Below are 18,451 nucleotides of genomic sequence, written 5' to 3' on the forward strand. Positions count from 1 at the left end.
CAATTTCCTTAGTATTTGCTTGTCTGAAAGGAATCTTATTTCTCCTTCGCTTGTGAAGCTTAGTTTGGCTGGATATGAAATTCTGCATTGGAATTTCTTTTCTTTAAGAATGCTGAATATAGGCCTCCAATCTCTTCTGGCTTATAGGGTTTCTGCTGAAAGTTCCACTGTTAGCCTTATAGGGTTCCCTTTGCAGGTGACTTGCTTCTTCTCTCTAGCTGCCTTTAACATTTTTTTCTTTCATTTGACCTTGAAGAATCTGATGATTTTGTGTCTTGTGGACTACTATCTTGTGTAATGTCTCATAAGGGTTCTCTGCATTTCCTGAATTTAAATGTTGGACTCTCTAGCAAGGTTGAGGAAATATTAGTGGATGATATCCTCAAATATGTTTTCCAAGTTGCTTGCTTTTTCTCCCTCTCTTTTAGGAATGCCAGTGAGTCATAGACTTGGTCTCTTTACATAATCCCATAGTTCTCAGAGGTTTTGTTTATTCATCTCTATTGTTTTTTCTTTATTTTTGCCTGACTATTTTGGAGAACTGGTCTTTGAGCTCTGAGTTTATTTCCTCAGCTTGGTTGATTCTTCTGTTGATACTTGTGATTGTATTATGAAAGTCTTGAAGTGAGTTTTTCAGCTCTGTTAGACAAATTTGGTTCTTTCTTAAATTTACCATTTCATCTTTTATCTCCTGTGTCATTTTGTTGTATTCTTTAGATTCTGTGGATTGGTTTTTGGCTTTTTCCTGAATGTCAATGATCTTTGTTTTTATACATATTCTGAATTCTATTTCTCCATTTCAGACATTTCAGCCTGGTTAGGAACCATTGCCAGGGAACTAGTGTGGTCACTGTGAGGTAAGAAGACACTCTGGGTTTTGCATTGCCAGAGTTCTTGTGCTGGTTCTTTTCTCATCTGTTTAGGTTGATGTTCCTTCAGTCTTTTATGTTGCTATCCTTTGGATGGATTTTTTGCTTTTATCTTCTTTGATGTCCTTGGGGCTTGGGGTATAAGGTGGGTTCAGTCGATGGGGCTCTTTTCTAGGAGGCTGTAGCTCAGCTCAGCACTTCTGATCTACATGCTGTAACTTGTGGGGGCTGGTACTGGACCCCAGACTTTGTTCTCTGACCCCTCAAGGTAAGGGATCCACTGAGCTAGAGGGGCCAAGGTGTTTCTGGTCTGTTGATCATAACACTCTAACAGGTGGTGCCAGCCAAAGCACTTTGTCCAGGCAGTGGCAGTGGGATTCATGTTTGCTTACATGTTCTAGCAGCTGTGGCAGCATGGCAGGGTACACATGCATTGGCTAGAACTGGGTGCTGGTGAAAGAGGGGTACTGGCAAGAGCCCGGCTGCAGTGTTCCTGTATGCACTTGTGCTGGGGCATGGCACAAGTGGGGTTGGGGTTGCTCTGGTGTTCGTGTTTGCACTCATGCTGGCAGTGATGGGGGCAGAGTGCTGGCGCATACGAGACTGCTGGCCTCCATGCATAGGTTTGCACCAGCGGCTGTAGTGGAGTGGCAGTGGATGGTGTTGCCAGTGGTTGTGTATGCATTTATGCCAGAAGTACCCACCATTGTTTTATCCAATTGTCCATCTAAGCTCTTCAAAAACACCATTATCTGAAATGATAAATATAAATTTCTATTCATTTGTTTATTTGTTCATTGTACATACATGGCTGTCTTCCCCACTAGAGGGTAAGTTCTATCAGGGTGTAAATCTTGCCTGTCTTATTTGTCACCATATTCCCAGCTCTTGGAAAACTACTAGGCATGTAGAAGACACTCAACAAACACCTATTTTAAATTGAAAATTAAATTTTAAAAGGCTCCACAAAGATTTAGAATGACAGCATAAGTTCCCAATATGATATTACTTTTTTATCTGAAGGAAAGATTTGCTTCTGTAGTCTTGTCTTACAAATAAGGAGGGAGTAGAAAGGCCAGTTCTAGGAAAAGAAGTGGAAATTCTATGACTTTAAGGCATTGAATATCTGGCTTCTTACCATTAGACCTTTACGTGGCAGCCAAAAAGTATTTATGCTGAGTCCCACCTTTCCTCTTTTGAGTACATTTTCACTACTGAGCCATACAGTTACGATGTCAGGGACCTGGTTGAACACAATGCAGATGAATAGAAGGAAGAAAGGAGAAAATGAAGAAATAGAAACCATTGGGGAAAAAGGTCTCTAACTCCAACTCAATCTCTATGTCTAGCCCAGTAGAAGGTAATCTCCTTGCTTTTCCTGAACCATAGCAATAGGCTCCAAATGTTACACTGGTCCCATTCCCTGACTTTTTTCCTATTCAAACAGCCAGGAAAATGTTTCCAAAGCCCAAATCTGGTTAGAACATTTCAGTGACTTCTTATTGTTCAAGGCCTTATGTGGTCCACTCAGGTCTACCTCTTTAATTTATTTCTGCTATACTTCCACATCTAGCCACCTCTCTTGTTGGGACTCACTAGAATCCATGAGGTCAGGGACTGTGTTCATTTCTCTCTTTAGTGCCAAGCACAGTACCAACAAATAATTATGTTCAATAAGTATCTGTTTGATAAATGGTAGAGTAATAGAATAAATGATGTTCAGGTCATGTCTCAACTGATAGTAAGGGAAAGGCTAAGGCTCTTAGAGACATGAAAGTCAGAACAAGTAAATGGATTCTATTGCACAAGTGAAATAGAAATTTCAGTCATCACATTAGCTGAGATCAGTGAGTAGGGGTGGGAGGCAGTAACCTAGATATTCAGGTCCCTGCTGTGAAGGTATTCAACCTCTTGCTTGCAAACTGCTTGTAGTCATTAAAGCCCATAGGTAGTGTAATTGTCTCGGGGCCAGGGATACTTACTCACAGGAGATACCTGGAAATCTTAATGACCAAACCGAATCACCTGCATTACAGCCTCTGGCCGCCATGGTTCAGGCCAACCGGGTGATCATCAACACTGACTGATTTTTTAATCTACATCTTTTGTACCAGTTTTTCAAGCCACCGCTTCCTGCTTGTCACATTCACATAATAACATTTATGTTCTGTAGGGGGAAAAACAGTAGAAGAGATTCTTATACTGGGAGTATTGTTTTGTAACAGACATCAATTGACAAACATGAAAGATAACAGGTTGAAGATAATAATGTATAAGGAGACCATACACATTGATATGTAAAACAATGAGATGTCCAATACAAAAGTGGAAAACCCATTCATTAAAGAGGAAATCAAACTAATACACATAAAAACATGTTCAACCTCTTTAAGAATCAAAGACAACAGAAAATTAAGAAAAGAGACCATTGACAATAATGTTTAAAGAATTAAAAATATGTTGTCAGCAAGACTGCATGTAAGACACACTTTGATAGAATGCTTATGAAGGGGTGAATTGCTTAAACTATTTTTTAATGGCAAAGCATCTTGGTAATATATAACAGGGCACAGATAATATTTTATACCCTTTGTAAATCATCATCTGAAAATCAATCCAAAAGATGTTTGACATAGTGTTATTTACATTAAAAACTAAAACCCCATGAAAATATACCTTAAATATCTAATAACAGAGGAGACGTTTTACAAATATGGTGCAGTCATAAAATACTTATGAAGGATTTTAATACAGAAAATGCTCATAAGAATATTTAGTAAACCAAACATAGTTCAAAGCTGTATGAAAGTTAGATGTCAAGTATAAAAGAATATTTGCATACAATAAAAAACTATATAAAATGTCTTTATGTCTAGACATAAAGAAGAAAATAAAAACCAGCCTCTCACAATTATGGGTACACATGTAAGACAGCACAGTATGGTTCTTTGTATTGATTATGTATTTCCAAGGTATCTACACAAATCATACATGTTTGGAATATTATGAAAAAAAGTTATTGAAAACACAGTGGTTTTGAGGTCAGCTGGAGCTGGATTCTGATCGTGATTCTTCCACTTCTTACCGTGATATTGACTAAAATGATCAGAATCTGTGGGTTTCAGTTTTCACATTGGCACAGTGGATAGAATAATGTACATTACAGAAGAAGCCTTGTAAGATTAAATGACTTGAAAGTCATAAAGTGCTTAGTATAGTACATGATAGAGTAGGCTTTAATGAATTTTAGTTTCTTATCTTAGAATCACAGAATTTGAGGACTCCGAAATGCTTGAGCACATTTTATCCCACGTTTATGTGAGTCAGATAGGAGAGCTGTTAATGGTGAGAGAGGCTTATCTCAACTGCCTAGCTCCTGAGCAGCAAACCTGTACTTGAACCCAAACCTCTTGATTGTGCATCCCTGTTCTGTGTTCTTTTTGCTAAGCCTCCTTGCTTCCCAGAGGAACAGAGTTCAGCTTTGTATTACTCCCATTTTTTGTTTGTTTTGTTTTGATGTTTTTTATGCCATTTATCTTTGCAAAGTGGAGCAAATTTTCTAGAGTGATTGTTGATGTTGAAGCCAAGGAAATTACATTCTGAGAGAAGAATTTAAATGACAAATACTGCTGGATATCAGTTGAGGGTCACTGAGTGCAGGAAAAGTGACAGGACGAATCAAAGGAAGTTGGGTTAACGTTATCTGGAAAGTTAAGATTTACCTTGTAGCAAAACAAAAAGGGCTATGCTTGGGAAAGAGGGTGTTAACATGGTCACCACTACACAGCCTTCTAACTGGCATCTTCTTCTTGCATCCCTTCTGGCGGGTCCAGATTTCACACCCTAAGCAGAATAAGCTTTATAAAATCTGTCTCTGCCGGGCGCGGTGGCTCAAGCCTGTAATCCCAGCACTTTGGGAGGCCGAGACGGGTGGATCACGAGGTCAGGAGATCAAGACCATCCTAGCTAACACGGTGAAACCCCGTCTCTACTAAAAAATACAAAAAAACTATTCAGGCGAGGTGGCGGGAGCCTGTAATCCCAGCTACTCGGGAGGCTGAGGCAGGAGAATGGCGTGAACCCGGGAGGCGGAGCTTGCAGTGAGCTGCGATCCGGCCACTGCACTCCAGCCTGGGCCACAGAGCGAGACTCCGTCTCAAAAAAAAAAAAAGAAAAAAAAATCTGTCTCTGCTTAAAGCCCCTCCTAGACCTCTTAAGATTGCACCTAATTAAATGGGCTCTGTAAAATCCCTTGACCTTCTGTAAAGTCCTTCAATACTCTGTCCTATGTGTCTCCACAGTCTATGATTTAAGTTTCTGTTATTATATCATAATTACCCATCGACTTGTCTGTCTCCTATATGGAACTGCAAACTTCTTGAGGACAAGAGCCATCTTTATTTTTGTTTTTTAATTATTTATTTATTTTTGAGACAGGATCTTTCTCTGTTTCCCAGGCAGGAATGCAGTGGCATGATCATAGCTCACTGTAACCTCAAACTTCTGGGCTCAAGCAATGCTCTCAAGGTAGCCTCTTGAGACTACAGGCATGTGCCACCACACCCAGCTAATTTTTTATTTTTGTAGAGACAGGAATCTTGCAATGTTGTCCAGGCCAGTATTGAACTCTTGACCTCAAGACCTACCACCTCAGCCTCCCAAAGTGCTGCCATTATAGGTGTGGCCCACTATGTGTAACAGTAGTCATCTTTTTTTTTTTGAGACGGAGTCTCGCTCTGTCGCCCAGACTGGAGTGCAGTGGTGTGATCTCGGCTCACTGCAAGCTCCGCCTCCCGGGTTCACGCCATTCTCCTGCCTCAGCCTCCCAAGTAGCTGGGACTAGAGGCACCCAGCACCACGCCTGGCTAATTTTATTTTATTTTTTTTTGAATTTTTAGTAGAGACAGGGTTTCACTGTGTTAGCCAGGATGGTCTTGATCTCCTGACCTCGTGATCCGCCTGCCTCAGCCTCCCAAAGTGCTGGGATTACAGGCATGAGCTACCGTGCCCGGCCTCAGGAGCCATCTTTTATATAGGTTGGAAGGTCCAACATTCAGGGTACATAGCGTCTCAGTAAATGTTTGTTGATTGATTATCTGTACAAATATTGTCAAATCTAATCTTTTTCTTTTATTTTCTCTTTCTTTCTCTACTCCCAACCTCTCTTTTAATGTCCTGTCTTCATTAAGGCCATTAGTAATGTTGTTAGTGCTTGAATTTCCATGTGTTTGAATTTCACACATCTCAGGTCACACTTTGAAATGCAGTTCTGGTATCTGTAAGGAAGCCTGGATCCCTGCTAAAAATGACAATAGTTATATAAGTAGATTTTGATTGAAATTTTTATTAATATATTTTTTCTTTGGGAGATAAAAGCATGCATTTGGACTTTATCAAAGACAATATAAATGAAAATTGAAAAGTTCAAGTCTTTTGCATGAAAAATAGGCTTTATGCAACCAAAACCTAAACAAATAAAAAAGTTAATCCAGCTGTTTTGAAAATGACAGCCTCAGTCAAGCTGATTTATAGAGCCTCCAAAGGGTTTTTGTGGCTCTTTCTCTCTCCTTCCCTCTCCTCCATACTATTCATTTATGAGAGAAAATATATGCTGAGAAAATATAACTGTCTACAGTGGAATGAATGAAGGGCTGTCATTCTCTAACTGATCATGTCTCAGAACCTGTGAAAGAAAGTCCATGACATAGTTTGTGCAGTATGCATCTGTGCATGTGAGTGAGAAAAATTGCTGTAAATTAATGTGGCATGAATAAATATCTCACATTTTTTTCTTCTTCTGAAAAACTTTTCCTGACCTTCCCATCTAGGTTAGGAAACCTTCCTCTTAGTTCCTTTAACATCTTCCTTACTCTGTAATTATCTAACTGAGCACAGCGAACATGCCAAGAAATGTTGCTGAATAAAGGGGATTGTACAGTGGAGATTTCTGTGTGTATATATATGTTTATGTGTGTGTTCTGTATCTATGCAATTGTTTATTTAGCAAACATGTATAAAGCACTTACTATATGCAAGACATGTTTCTAAATGCTTTACATATCTATGCATTCAAAACTTTACAATTTACCAAAGCACCTTTGACACACTGGATCATTGCTTCCTTATTTTAACTTTAGTGAGCAGATGGATAGAAATGATCTCCATATCACAGCTAAGAGAACACATGCAGAGAGGTTCATCTATTTACCCACAATTACACAGGGGGGGGTGTCCAAATAAGGTTTCTAAATTTAGCAAATAAATAAAAATACAGGGTACCAAATTAAATTTGAATTTCAGATAAACATCAGATGTGTGTTAGTATATGTATACCCCAAATATGGCATGAAACATACTATAAAATATTTATTGGTTCTCTGAGATTCAATTTAACTGGGTGTCCTGTAGTTTATCTGGCAATCCTAGTTTTAGATGAATCACTTGCTCTTCACAAGGTTAGATTAATTGTAAGACTATATAATTGACCAGATTGTGCAAAAAACATGCCCACATTGATTTCTCCAATAACCACCGTCTGCCAGTATTGGTCTTGCTCTTGAGAAGAGGCATTAGCTTCCCTGAAAATATCACTAATTATTTTAAGGGGCAAGACAAATGAAGCCCTCAAGGCTAGTTAGCCACTGGCCTTCTTGCTAAACTGTCAATGAAGGAGGCGGCAGAAGATGCTAGAGATTTTGTAATTTTAAATGATGTCAGGGAGCAAATCTGAGCAGGCTGTCTCTGAAATCACTCCCTGCAGTAGAATTCCAGGCTTGTAACTGTATAATCTGAGAGTAAATAGAAGTGTTTGTCTTTATCATGGTTTTTGCCTCTTCCACGCTCAGTAGGCTGAAAAAATATTGGTGTCCTTAGCACCAGGTGAAGAATGGGATGTCCACTCACTGGCCACCAAGGCCAAAGCAGATTCATTTTCATTTGGTGGCCACTGATGTTGAAGTGGTATGAAATCTTTATTTGGAATGACTCCTCCCTTTATCTCTCCTTCCTCATTCACCCTCAAATAATTATTTATGGCCTACATACCTCTGCCACTGCTATTAAAATGGAAGGACAGAGGACACACCTGTGAATTGCTCCAGCAAGCCATTTGAAAGGGATGCACTGGAGCAAATTACTTTGTTCAGTGTTTGATTGCTGTGGTGCCAGTTGTTTTTTGAACCAGTACGAAGGGTCTTCAATTGCCGTGTGTATCTGTTTTTAAAGGCTGAGGAGGAGGTGCAGAGATAAATAGCATGTGAGAAGTTTGAGATTCTTTTCTTCATGCCTTGCTTTTCGTCCAGAAATATTTATATTCAAATGTGAGGCCTGGTTTTCGTAGATGAATGCCAACATCATAAACTCAGGATGTTAATTTTCATTTCTGCAGGGATTGGAAATGATTCATAGTTTGCAGGAGTTAGAGACACCAAAGCATTTTCTATTAACACCTGGAGCTGACTGCCGAGGTGAAAGGCAGGTCTCATAGAAAGAAAGATGTTCTCCAGGGAAAATAAAATGTCACTTTTGTAGGTTTTTTTCTTTCTTTTGTTTGTTTGTGAAGATAAGAATTTTTTTTTCCTTGAGAAATAATTCTTACCTTATTGAAAAATGTCACTGCAAAAATCTGTTTGAAGAAAATAGTGAATCATCCTTCTGTTTCTTTTTTTTCTGTGTTCATGAAAATATCACTTAAACATGCGATGAAAATTAAGGGAAAATGAGCTATTTCACCTGCTTTTGTAAATGATAGGATTCTTTATGCTCCTCAATTCAGTGAGAGTAACAAAGGAAAATTTCCCTTGACTAACTGATTAAATAAATGTCTATTTATTTTCAAAGAGAAGTCAAGAGACAAATAGGAGAGGGGTGGAAAATGTGGCAAAATAAACAGGCGCTTAAAGTCTAATCATTTCTCTGGGTAGCAATTGTGTCTTGGTAGCTGGGAGGCTCAAGAGGATCAAGAGGGCAACATTTCTTCTTTGAGTGGCGCAGGTCTTGGTTTTCTTGCTTTTGTCTCCTTTGACTGCTAACTCAAACACTTTCAGAGAGCTCTGATAATTATTAACTGCCTAATAATAATGATGAATATATTGAAAAAGTAATAATACTAGTAATAATAGCTATCCTTAATTAATCACTAACTATGGTGAAGACACTACACTAAGTGCTTTTTATACTTTATCTCATTTTTAATTCTCTAAAATCCTATCATGGGGATGATATTATGGTCACATTTCACAGTTGAGGAAGTGAGGTGTAAAGAAGTTAAGTAACTCATGTGGCATTCCACAGTTATGTAGCACAGCTATCACTTGAACCCAGACACTCTGATTTCAAAATACACCCCCCGACCAAATTTTTTAGAGATGGGAGCTCACTGTATTATCCAGGCTGGAACGCAGTGGCTATTCACAGGTGCACTCTACATATATCATAGTGCCCTACAGTCTCAAACTCCCGGGCTCGAGCAATCCTCCTGCCTCAGCCTCCTGAGCAGCTGGGACCACAGGCACTCACCACTGCGCTTGGCTAAGGCTGAAATTTTTAATGTCTAAATTCTGTAACAGGTGTTTGTATTGGTGTAACGGGAGAGACATTCTAGGATCTAACTCTGCCTTGCCTATTAGATTCTCCCTCTGTTTGATGTTCCACTTTTTCAAGGTTATATTTGGAGCCCTGGTTTTAGGTCTTGGCAAGTCAAGAGAGATGTTAATTAAGGAACGAATGCTGGGAACATTTTCCAGACCCAGGAAGTGAGAAGTAAGCTGGTCTCACAGAGCTACCAAAGGCTGATGGAAGAAGAGCCTAGCACACCATCAAGTGTCAAGGGCCAAAAGTGTGGCAATGTGAGACATCATGAGAAAAGAGAGAAGGAAGATCCTTAGTGTTTGCCAAGTACAGCTCCATTCTCCTTTCTAGGGAGGGTATCGGGTGCCCTGGGTTCCCTGGGTGCTGGGATTAGCCCTGCTAAGAAGCAGGTTAAGACAAAGGTCAACAAAGTTTACATGATCCTCATAGATGCTGGTTTTGATTTTTCCAAGCTCCATGATCATTACTCTTTGTGCATGTGTGTGTATGACAGGAGGTGAAGGTGGCTATAAAAATGGGAGGCTTTGCTGATGGGGATTCTTTACTTTTAGTTCAAAAATTTCTTTCCCTTTGGAGAAGTATATCAAGTTAGGAGTTTGCATTTCAGGAATATTTAAGTAAACTCTAGATCTCATGGGATAATGTATTTACCCATTTTCACATTAGCATGTATTACTCAGACACATAGATAAATTTTGATGATGGAAAAGGTCAAGACAGAAAAACAGGTGCAATAATCTTTTGAGTGCATCCAGACCAGGCCCTGCAGAGGTGAGATCCAGGTTTATAAGAGAGCATTTCTTGGGTACTAAGTGAGGTCTGGAAGACAAACTTTCCACTTCACAATCTCCCACAGCCCATCTCTGCCAGGAGCTATGCTGCCTTGGCCTGTCAGCTTTATGGGTAGGTCAGTAGAAGGCTGAGGGCATCTACAGCACCCCTACTGGAAAATCACCCCAACCTTCCTTTCAAAGCTCAGGCACTAACAGCATGGGGGCGGGAGATAGAGAACTTTCCATCCCTACGTGCTACCTGTGACATGTCTTGCCATGTGTGTCTTTTCAGGCATGTTGCATGCATGCAGAAGATCTAGCCCTTAATTGAGATTTCCATACGGAGGGCAGTGTGGTCAGTGAGTTGGTGACATTCCTGCAGGAGCACTTGGTGGCTGGCTGTGGCTCTTGAGTACGGCTGGACTTGCTTCCTTTTTCATAGTGCCCAGTTTTTATCACACCAACCAGCACAGGAGAGGGCAGCATTCTGTTGCTGAGAGCTGTGGTGCCTACCTTACCCAGGGGCATGTGCTCTGAAACTAGTGCTGGCAGAGGCCCAGAAATCCTGGCTCTAGGGATCATGCCGCTATCCAGATGGGCCTGGACTCCTAGTTGGATAGAAAGCTACAGGAAGAAAAATTCCTGGCTATCTGTTTAATGGACACAGCCTTAGAGAATTCAAGACAGGACATCTCCCCGCCACCATAACCTTATCTTTCTTGGCATCAGGCTATAATACACTTGAATAACAATATTGTCCAAGCAAACCTTTTGTGATGATAGAAATGTTCTATATCTGTGCCATCTGGTGATGCCGTAGCTGCTAGCTTCATGTGGCTATTGAGCACATGAAATGTGGTTAGTGTGATTAAGGAATTGAAATTTTAATTCTATTTAATTTTATTTCATAAAAATGTATGTAGCCATTTGTGGCTAGTGGTTACTATATTGTATAAACCTACTTTGGAATAATTTTCTTATGGCTTGGAGATGACTTGTTAGAAAGAATGCACACACACACACACACACACACACACACAAAACATTTGTGTAGTTTCTATTTACCAACTCTACACATATCCATCACTTTATTACCATGTCCATTATCTCTCAATGTCCTGAGAGGATGATGCTCTTGTTTTTCACATTTTATAGATGAGAAAACTGAGTCACAGAGAAGTTAATATGTTTTGTCTAAGGTTACTTAGTAGGCAAGCAGTGGAACCAGGGCTCCAACCCAGGCCTCTTCCTAAATTCTACAGGCTGTAGGTGGTGATTATGAATCTCTCTGGAAAGATTCCACCACAGCCTGTCGTTAATCCACTGACATTGTGACTAAGATGGTCTTAACTCCAGGGTGTCAGCTTATACCTGTGTGCAGCTGTGCTGGGTGCTACAGCAACAGCAGGAGCTAAAACAGTGGGCTGAGAGGATGTGGGATAAGGCATAAAAGATGTTCACAGAAGGAAAGGAACTAAATAGTCGAGCTGGGTTAACCCCAGGTCTTAACAGAGCCTGAGCCGAGGGCTTGGTTCCTATCATTTGTTTTGGGAAGAGACTCTAAGGAACAGAATTGAAGGTCTGGGAAGTGAAATAGGAAAGGAGACAAAGCCAATCCAAGGGTATGTTATTGAGGGTATCGCTGCAGGCAACCGGAGCTCGATTGGTCAGTTCTAGCAGAACCAGGTACCAGGCTCCTTAGAGGTGTCCACCAGACGCACTGAAGAGGGGAGTGTTTGTCCACCAGCCACGGCCCCCCAATGGTCTAAGAACACTAACGGGGTGTTAGGTCCCTCACAGTTCCAGGTTTGGACATATGCCAGTGTAGCTGACGGGGCTTCCACATGCCACCTCCATGGTGACGCATAGCAGCCCTGGGCAGAAATCAAGAGCCATGGGGTGTAACTGAGGCAGGGTGTCAGCTTATACCTGTGTGCAGCTGTGCTGGGTGCTACAGCAACAGCAGGAGCTAAAACAGTGGGCTGAGAGGATGTGGGATAAGGCATAAAAGATGTTCACAGAGGAAAGGAACTAAATAGTCGAGCTGGGGTAAAGTCAGAAATGAGAATTAGAAGATCCTCTGAGCCTCTGCAAATGTATTCTTCTATTAAAATTGAAAACAAATGGGCCTAACCTTTGACACTGTCAGTGGTTGCTAGCACAATGATATTGCTTTTACACATCATGCATGGTCCTGTTTTAATGAAAGGCTTGATTCCTCACATTGCCCCATCTCTTCCTGGTTGACTTCGTTATTCCTCCTAGATGGAGTGAGCTCAGGTAAAGCAAATGCATTTAAAATCAGATAGGGCAGAATAAAATTTTGAACTCAAACAATAATTCAGTGTGTTCCAAAGCCACAAACAAAGTTTTAGAATAATTACAAGTATCTCATTCACTCATTTGGGAGCAGCACGGCATACAGGTTAAGAGCATTGGCTCTGAAGCCAGATCATTGGGTCTATATCCTTGCTCTACTGCATTCTAGCAATGAACCTCTCTGGGCCTCAGTTCGTTCATCTGGAAATAGGAATTACAGTTCCTGCCTTATAGAGTTATGGTGAGGATTAACTGAGCTAATTTATGTAAACAACTTGTAACAGTGTCTGGCACATAGAAAACACAACATGGATGTTTGCTGTTTTTTGTCATTCATTAATTGGTAAGAATTAGTGTTTGATACATACAAACACTGTACTTGATCAGTGTACATGCTCAGGTCTAATGATATCTCCACTGATTGCTCCACACTTTTGAAATTCTGTGTGGTCTAAATTCTCATGCCACCACCCTCCCTTTTATCCTTTCTACTTTCACTTGATGAAGCCTTTTTATTTTCCTTTTGTGGTTCCTCTCCTTTCTACAACCTTGTAGAATGTAAAATGTTGGAGCATTTCACAGTTTACTCAGTCTGTAGTGCAGTGGCGCAATATCAGCTCACTGCAACCTCCACCTCCAGGGCTCAAGCGATTCTCCTGCCTCAGCCTCCCAAGGAGCTGGGACTACAGGTACATGCCACCACTTTGTACTTTTAGTAGAGATGGGGTTTCAGAATGTTGGCTAGGCTGGCCTCGAACTCCTGACCTCAAGTGATCCACCCGCCTCAGCCTCCCAAAGTGCTGGGATTACAGCCAATGTGCCTGGCCAGATTTGTATTTTTGTAATACAAAAATTCCAGCAGATGGTCTAAATGTTTTCTCTTCTGAAAAATCCAGAATATCATAATAGTCTTCTAACATATATTAAAATGCCTCGAAGACTAGGTGCCTCCTTCTAATTTTCACAGTTGTGCTGTAAGAATTAGTAGTGACCCTAACCATTGCAAACCAATAATCTGTGCCACCATAATCTCTTGCTCAGATTCTGACAATAGCTTCCTTATCAGAATTCAGTCTCCCCTGTAGTCTATTTTCCACACAGCAGCCAGAAAGACCCTAAGGTATAAATAGCGTGAAATCACACTTGTTCTGAAATTCTCTGTATTCGTTATCTAGTGTTGTGTAATAAATTTTTCACAAAATTGCTTAAAACAACAGGAATTTATCATCTAACAATTGGTGGGGGTCAGGCATGCAGGAGAGGCTCAGCTGGGAGGTGCTGGCTCAGGGTATCTCATGGGATTACAGTCAAGATGTTGGCTGGGGTTGCAGTCATCTGAAGGCTTGACTGGGGCTGAAGGATCTGCTTCCAAGGTGGTTCACTCCCATGGTTGTTAATAAGAGGCTTCAGTTCTTTGCCACGTGGGCCTCTCAATGAGGCTACTTCAGTATTGTCCCAACATGGTATCTGGCTTCCCCCAGCCTGAGTGATTGGAGAGAAAACAAGGCAGTAGCCACCATGACTTTCATGATCTAATGCAACAATTCCCAACCAGGGGGCATTTTCCTCCATACCCTGTGGCAGCATATGACCTGGCTTAAGGATATATTTTTGGTTATCACAACTGCCGGGAGGAGTACATACTCCCCTCTAACTGGTAGAGGCCAAAGATGCTGCTAAATATGCTATAATGTGGAAGACAGTGCAGTGTTGAGGCTCAGAAAATAGTACCCCAAAGTGAAGGCTGCCAAAGCAGTCTCAGAGGCAAAAGGTTTTCTCTGAGCTTCTCTTACCCCTCTGTTGCTGGCCTCTCATCCTCTGCCAAGGCGAGCCATAGAAATTAGAATCTTTCTTTCCCAAGGCAGGTCATAGAAACCAGAAGCCCTTTTCCTCAAAGCCATCCATAGAAGCTAAAAATATACTCCACCTTTCCTCCCACATTTCTGTGTAAAATCTGGCCACAAAGAAATGATCTGACCTACCTTGTTTGACTGTAGGTCATAGACCCCCATTCCAGAGACAGTCCTGCCCCATACCCAGAAGAAAGGAATGTTTCACAGTCAGGCCAAGAGTCTGGACAGACTGACCTTGCTGCGTTTCCCCACTCAGTCTATTAGCATTATCTTGTACTCTTTTTGTCCAATTATATTTCTATATGACTGTCCATAATTTGTTGAAACTAAGCATAAAAATGAACAATTTCCTGTGTATTTGGGTCTTTATTCTGAAGGATTCCATGTCATTTAAAACTATGATTAAATAAATTTGCACACCTTTTCTCCCATTAATCTGCCTCTTCAGTGATTTTCAATGAACCTTCATTGAGTGTGAAGGGGACATTTTTCCTTGGCCCCTACAACAGCCTCCCATAACAAAGAATTATCTGGTCCAAAATGTCAATGGTGTTGTGGTTGAGAAATTGTGATCTAGATATCACATATGATCGCTTCTTCCATATGCTGTTGTTCCTGCAGACAAATTCTGATCTGATGTGGAAAGGGCTAGTACAAGGGTGTGAATACCAGGAGGCAGGATCATTGGCAGTCATCACTGGCTACCACCACTCTCCAGTGGTTTCACCTTGCAATTGGAATAGAAGGCAGACTCCTTGCCATGGTATTAAGGTCCTACCTGATTTAGCCTCAGCCTTCTTCTCCTACCTTATGTCCCACCATGTTCCTCTTCTTCCACTAGGCTCCAGCCATGCTGGCTTTATGTCTCCTGAACACACGAACTTGACCCTGTTTCAGGTCTTTGTCTCTACTTTGAATTATGTCCCCTGAGCTTTGGGGGATACTTGCTTCTCGTGGTCTAGGTCTAGCTAACATTCCCTCCTCAGAGCTCTGCCCTCACCTCCAAAGCTAAAGTTGAGACACTTTCCTTAACTGACACCAGTTACTCTCTATCCCATAGTCTTATTTTATTGTTTATACTTTTCACTATGTGAAGTTATTTATGGATGTGTTTACACATATCTTCCCAGTAGAATGAAAGCTTCATGAGGGCATCTCTGAATTTCATGTTCATCTCTGTATTTCCAGAGCCTAGGGTAGTGCTTAGAACATAGCAGATGATCAATAAATATTTGTTGAATGAATGAATGAGTGTGTTCTCACTTTTAAAGTGTTCCATATAAGCTTCTGGTGGATTGTGTACATGAATTTCTTAAATATATGGGAAAAGAGAGAGACAAGGTGTAAAGAAGTAACATCCTTTTGAAGTAAGCCTCTTTACAGCAATGTCAGAGGATACTTCTGCATATGCTTTGAGTTGTTTATCCTGTTATCTCTGATAAGCTTACTGCTTCAAATCCCCTTCTTTTTCCTTCCTGTATCCATCCTCCCTTGTGGCCTTGGTGTGTACTTGCAGGAAAGTTAAAAGGCATCATCGTTGAACATGGAATAGGACAAGGGAATTGATCACCTGACCTGGCCTCATTAATCTAGTACTACAGCCTCTGTCACTAACTCACCAAGGAGTCCCTGAAATCAAGTCCAGCTACATAAACCATGTTAGGATTTTTTGACTAAAGAGCTATTTTTACACAGTAGCAGAATGTACTGCAAACAAAGAATCAATCTTTTATTGGAATAATTAAAAGCCAGGCTCACTGCATCATACTGCAATGTTAGTAGAGTCAGGTCTGCAGAGTTCTGCCCGTCCCTTGGGTGTTTTGAATTTATAGACACTCTTTATCCTGAGTTTACTTTGGGACTTGGCTGTCTCTGGAGCAGTGATTCATGTAACTCCGGTATAAGAATCACCTTCAGACAGATCCTAGCTGAATTCCTAAGCCCCCAAATCTTTACTCAATCTGACAGTCCCTGACACCTCCAAGAAGGGGAAGATGTCTGCTCAGAATAAGTTGTCTCTTATGACAGGAGTTGCTAAGCACCGTGAAGAAAGAAACAATCCCCTCAGTGAAGGGGGGCGGGGTGCTTTCTGAGCAGAGACTATTGGTCAACCCTGTCTCACATTATTCCAGGTAGGCCCAAATCATTCCTCTGGCTGTTTCACACTTTAAGATTTCAATTAGAAGGTAGAGCAAATGCTGGTGGAATTTCCAGTTATTGGATGAAAACTAGAACTGGGCTACTCTGTGAGCAGACTTGAGAGAGGTCATTACTAGCATTTGGAACCAAAGTCTAAAAATTCTTAGTTGCTGGGCATCAGTGTGTCACTGAGATGACCCCTCCATGGTGTGCTGGGAAGCAAACTAGCTGTGCTTGAAATAACATAATTATAGCAATTGGCAAAAAGTAGAGGACAACAGGAGTGAGATTCAAGAATTCAAGCACATCAGCCAGACAGAAAGGCAGAAAATCTCAATGTAGACATCCTGGGGGAATACGAGGTGATGAGATCTGAGGTGCACACAAGCAGTTGTGCTATAAATGGCAGCTGCCTCAAGCAGAAACTTTTATTACAGGACTAAAAGAGAGATTCAGTGGCACATTCTTGTAGGTGAATGAGTCAGTGCAAGTTTCCTTCCAGATTCCTGGGTCATAGGCTCCAGAGAGGCTTTGAAAATGGGAAGACACGAAATCAGAAGAATATAAATTCCTCCAGTTTGAGAGGAAGGTGATATGAAAGTAGGAATCTGGCTTGGGTGTTCTTATCTCTGCTACTAACTAGGAGCTGTCTCTGCTACTAACTAGCGGTGCTGACAAATCATTTAACCTTTCATGATCTGTTGAGACCTTCAAGTATCTCTGATAGAAAAGTCTCATGGCCTGGAATTCTGAGGGTCTTTCCTGGCAGAACTGTAAATACTCTCTTTGTTTTGCTGTCCTATGGGCATTACCTGTTAGGAACTACTGGTGGCAAACGAGAAACAACAACATATGTTGATAAAAGACTACACACTGGGTACATTGTGTACATTGTACGTTGTTCAGGCGATGGGTGCACCAAAATCTTGGAAATCACCACTGAATAACTTTTCCATGCAACAAAACACTACCTGTTACCCCGAAATTATTGAAATAAAAATAAAAATAAGTTTGATGTGATGCACCAGTAAAACAGCCACCACTAACATACTAAAAAACCACCAAATTCAGTTTACACAATAATCCCTGTAGCCTTCCATTTTCTCCTCTGTGAATTGAGAGGCTAGAAAGAGAACTTTTATGGACCCTTACAGATACAACTTATGAAGATGTCCCAAATTAAGTGAACAATAAAATCATTGAAGTGAGGATTTTTGTCTGTGTCATTTAGTCAAAAACGTTTATTGAGCTCCAACTCTGAGCCAGGAGCTATATTGAGATCTAGGAATTTAGAGTTAAACATACATGGCATCTTCTCTCACTTAAAAACATATTCAGGCCAACAACCCCTTATATACAGTATGGTGATTGCTGTAGAAAAGACAGCATAGTGGAATGCACTTCGTCCTAAAACAGAGGTTTGAATGAGGGATCTTGTTTATTTCGTTGCTGAGTTTGCTACCAGACTCAACCACTGATATTAAAAAAAATAATAATAATAAAACTGTTAAATGCTAACATCATAGCACACCTATCCTGTTCCAGGGAAGGGGAAGGGAAGGGATGAGTTGAGTAGAAGTCACAAGGTGAGAAGTGTTCCTAAGCAAAGGTGAGTGTTTTTCTTTTTCTTTTTTTTTTCACTGTTATATGATTACATTTATTTGAAATGTCCAGAGTAGGAAAATCCACTGAGACAGAAAGTAGATGAATGGTAGTAGGGGCTGGAAGGAATAGCCAGATAGGACAGGGACAGCTAAAGGGTATAGGGTTTCTTTGGAGGTGACTGAAAATGTTCAGAAATGGACTGTGGTGATGCTTGCACATATCTGTGAATATACTAAAACCCATTGTATACTTTAATTGGATGAATTGCATGGTATGTGAATTATACCTCCATAATGCTGTTAGA

At 40.8% G+C, this 18,451-nt stretch overlaps 1 long non-coding RNA gene across 1 annotated transcript in view; it reads right to left on the reverse strand.

Annotated features, from left to right (window-relative positions):
• Nucleotides 1-13,732: 13,732 nt before the first annotated feature.
• The window catches only part of LOC139356963 (uncharacterized), a 29,165-nt gene continuing 24,446 nt past the window's right edge, over nucleotides 13,733-18,451 (reverse strand). Inside the window, exon 3 of the long non-coding RNA XR_011609521.1 lies at nucleotides 13,733-14,032. This is a non-coding gene — a long non-coding RNA (uncharacterized lncRNA). The remainder of the gene's footprint in view (nucleotides 14,033-18,451) is intronic.

Source organism: Macaca nemestrina, chromosome 11, assembly GCF_043159975.1.
Source record: "Macaca nemestrina isolate mMacNem1 chromosome 11, mMacNem.hap1, whole genome shotgun sequence".
Lineage (NCBI taxonomy): Eukaryota > Metazoa > Chordata > Mammalia > Primates > Cercopithecidae > Macaca > Macaca nemestrina.